This window comes from Myotis myotis, unplaced genomic scaffold, assembly GCF_014108235.1.
Source record: "Myotis myotis isolate mMyoMyo1 unplaced genomic scaffold, mMyoMyo1.p scaffold_m19_p_3, whole genome shotgun sequence".
NCBI lineage: Eukaryota > Metazoa > Chordata > Mammalia > Chiroptera > Vespertilionidae > Myotis > Myotis myotis.
The window spans coordinates 68,985,087-68,989,134 of record NW_023416335.1 but is presented as its reverse complement, the minus strand read 5'-3'; the positions used below and the strand labels follow the sequence as shown (position 1 = coordinate 68,989,134).

Genomic DNA, 4,048 nt, shown 5'->3' with positions numbered 1-4,048 from the left:
GAGTTTCATTATGTCTTTCTTCTTCTAAATTTAGCTTGTGGCCCTTATTTCATACTTTAGTTTCTTCTTTAAGAATATTGAGGAGGCTATCACCATTTGAGTGGCTAGCTGGACATCACGCTTTGCTTTGTTGGCTGGTAAGTCCTTAGGATCTTCTGTGGTATCTTCAGTCTGCACCTGATTGTCTGTTTTAGGATTATGGCTGAACATATTCATCTATACATCTGATAAGTAGTTAATATTCACAAATTATAAAGAACTTATGAAACGCAACACCACAAAAAAACAAATACTCCAATTAAAAACAACAACGCATAAAGGACCTGTATAGACACTTCTCCAAAAAGGACACACAAATGGCCACTAGACTATGAAAAGATGCTGAACATCACCAATCACCAGAGAAATGCAAATTTAAACCACAAGGAGTTATAACCTCACATCTTTCAGAATGGCTATGATCAATAAATCAACAAACAGCAAGTGTTGGTGATGATGTGGAGAAAGGGGAGCCCTCTTGCACGGCTGTTGAGAATGCAAATTGGTGCAGCCATTGTAGAAAGCAGTATGGCGGTACCTCAACTAATTAAAAATGTACCTACTTTATGACCCAGCAATTCCACTTCTGGGAATGTATCTGAGGAAACCTGAAACATTAATTTGAAAGACTACATGTACCCCATGTTCATTACATTATTAAAAATCTCCAATATTTGGAAGCAACCCTAATGTGCATTAGTATATGAGTAGATAAAACAGCTCTGGCACATTTACACAATGGAATACTACACAGCTCTAAAAAAAGGAAATTTTACCCTTTGTAACAGCTTGGATGGACCTGAAGAATCTTATGCTAACTGAAATTAGCCAGTCAGAGGAAGACGAACACCATACGATTTCACTCATATGTGGAATCTAATGAACAAACTGAACTAGCTTTTTCAGAACTACCATCTCATATCATTCATTCTACAGCCCATTGATGGACGGCAAAGACAATAACCCCAACATTTTCAAGCTGTTGTGTTTGTTTGTTTTGTTTTGTTTTTTGTTTCATGAGTGGAGGAGAGAGGAAAGACAGAGAGACATATTGATGTGAGGGAAACACATCAGCTGGTTGCCTCCTGCATGCATCCCGATCAGGGCCCAGGCTGGGGAGGCACATGCCCTTGCCTGGAATCGAACCCAGGACGCTCAGTCCATAGGCCAATGCTCTATGCTCTGAGCCAAACTGGACAGGGCTGTCTTTTGATTTAGCTGCATGTGAATATGGTTGAAGTTCCATCTTCCCAATTGATGTAACTCTTTGGGGGTCTTATTGCGGAGATTGTACTTGTCCTGCATAGGGATCAACACTTGGTATTTTCAGTCTTTTAAAACTTTGTCTTTCTCATGAGAATGTAATGGTTATCACTTTGTTTTTAGTTTATTTTAGTTTATTTTTTTGTTTTAGGGTGGGGGGGGAGGGTGTGGAAACAGGGATTCTGTGTCTTTGTGTCATAACTCTGCTGGAGGAGGTGAGGGCGACAGCCCCGGCCCTTTTCCCCAATCCCCCTTCCCCAGGCTCCAGCTTCCCTCCCCTCTGCCTTCTCCGCCCATCTGTCCTATCTATATCTGTCTCTCTGTCCACCCACTCCTGGGGGGCCTTCCCCAGCTCTCCTCCCCCCCACACCCCACTCCAGAGGGAAAGGAGTTTAGGGAAGGTGTTGGTCTCTATGGTTTTATATATAATATATTAAATAAATAAGAAATCTGTATGGAAAATATCAGATTATGTCCTCCTCCCCCATTCCTGGCTTTTGCCCCCTTTTTCCTGTTAAAAACAAAAACAAAAAACCACCACAACACATTTTGTATGGGGCAGGGAGGGGAGTGGGAAGGGGGTGTGGCAATCCCACTGACCACCATTAAACCGAGGAGGGAACACCTGCTTGTGGTCGTCGTGTGTCTGTCCTTCTGCCCGAAGCTGCACCCTGTTGGGGGGCGGGGAGAGGAGCCGCTGGTGAACCACACAGGCCAAAAGGGGGTCTCACAATGGCACCCTGACCCTCCTGGAGGGGGACACCCGGTTTTTCCTAGACACCCGTCCACCCAGATAGTCAGTCTTACCTCCTCGGCAATGACCGAGCCGCCCCATCCCCGCCCCGTGATGGCTCACCCGGCCCGCCATCCGTCTCCGGGCGGCTTTCGGTTAGGCCGGCTGCCCTGCTCCCGCCTTTCTCACAACCTTCCCCTGTCCCCCACCACCTGCAGAGCAAGTCACAGCTCCTTACCCTGGCGTTCCAGGCCTTTCATTCTCTAACATTTAAGTGAGTGATTCTAATCTTAGGTGAAAAAGTATACCGACCTCTTACTTTGTGTGCCGGCTGCTGCTCAAAGGTCTAGTGGCCACTATTTGGTGTCCCAGACAGCATAACACACATGGGAAACATAAGGCCCCAGAAGTGGAAAAGGTGACTCCGTGTTTTACCTTCACGAAGCTTTCCAAGGAAAAAAGAACTTCCAGGTTGCCGTCAAGATAGAACGCAGAGGCGCGCGCGGCGCCGGGGGCGTGGTCTCGGCTGCACGCCCCGCCCCGCGGCGTGTGCATCGCTGTGGGCGGTTGGCCGTTGGCCGGTTGGCCGGTTGGCCGGTTGGCCGGTTGGCCGTTGGCCGTTGGCCGGTTGGCCGTTGGCCGGTTGGCCGGTTGGCCGTTGGCCGGTTGGCCGGTTGGCCGGTTGGCCGTTGGCCGTTGGCCGTTGGCACGTTGGCCGGTTGGCCGGTTGGCCGGTTGGCCGGTTGGCCGGCTTGTCTTGGAGATGCAAGATGCGGCCGCGGTGGTGGCGGAGTAGGACGCGGAGCTGCGGGACCGGGGTTCTGAATCGCATCAAGGCGGAGCTCCGGGCGGCCGTGTTCTTAGCGCTAGAGGAGCAAGAAAAAGCGGAGAACAAAACTCCTTTAGTTTAGGAGAGCGAGCCCGGAAAAGTTTTTAAATACGAAAGGTGGCCGGCTGGTGGCAGAGTTTCTCCAGTTCTTTCATCTGGACTTCACCTCGGCCGTTTTCCATCGGAAGCTAGCACCTTTCAAGGCCTGGAAGGCCGAGAGCGTGTAGCCCGGGACTTGGTGTCATTGAGGCGGAAGGCGCTGCGGGCGGGCGGCGCTGTCAGAGGAGGGCAGAGCGGCCCCGCGCGGGGAAGGTGCACTGGGTCTGGCTGATGCGCCTTCTCCCCCGCCGTTGCCGGGAGGAAAGCGGGGCGCGCGCACGGCCCGGTAAGAAGCCGGCGGTGGTGCTGGTCAGAGCCATGCGAGCATCTCCTCGTCAGGTCAGGACCGAAGGGCGAGAGCGGTCTTCACTCACTGGCCCATGAGACAGAAATGGGGTCTCTCTTAAGCCACCAAAGTCTCGATGTCAAAGACAAGGCGGGCCTTTGTGCGCATGAAGGTGACCTGGACGGAGATTCTTTCTTGACGATCCCATTCCTAAACCCGAAAACGCTTAGGGTTGGAGAAGCGACCCTGGGAAGCCAGGAGGGAGCCTCGCCTCGCTCGCCGGCGCCCCATCCTTGAAGGGTGGACTCGGCGCCCTCCCGGGAGCCCCCACCTTGAAAGACTCGGGGGAAGGCAGAAGGGGAGACGCGGTCGTGAAAGATCTGGAGGTGGTGACCGATCAAGTCGCATCCCTTGGATTCGGGGCTGGAGAAGACGATGACTAAGGTGGATGCCTCCAGCGGCACCGGCCATGGCTCAGAGGGAAGCGAGCTGAGCATCGGCCGGAAGATGGAGGAGGACCTGTCAGCGGGGCTGGACGAGGCCACCGCCAGCGACGGCTCGACGACCTGACGGGACCTGGCCGTGCCCCAGCTCCGCGCCGGCGCCTTCACCCGAGGGAGGAGCCTGGCCGCCGCCGAGGACACGCGGAGCCTCCCAGGCCGCCCTGGCCCGAGGCTGCTCTGCCGGCGCCTTGTGTTTCAGCGCAACTGCAGAGATTTTTAAAAATTACTCGTCATTACACGAGACAGAGCCCTCCCTCGGGGCCCACGCGTGGGAGGTTTCCGTCTCCATCTGGTTA

The 4,048-nt window shown here is 53.0% G+C and overlaps 1 pseudogene; it reads left to right on the top strand.

Annotated features, from left to right (window-relative positions):
* Positions 1 to 2,805: 2,805 nt before the first annotated feature.
* Positions 2,806 to 3,819, top strand: LOC118650436 (annotated as a pseudogene).
* Positions 3,820 to 4,048: the final 229 nt, after the last annotated feature.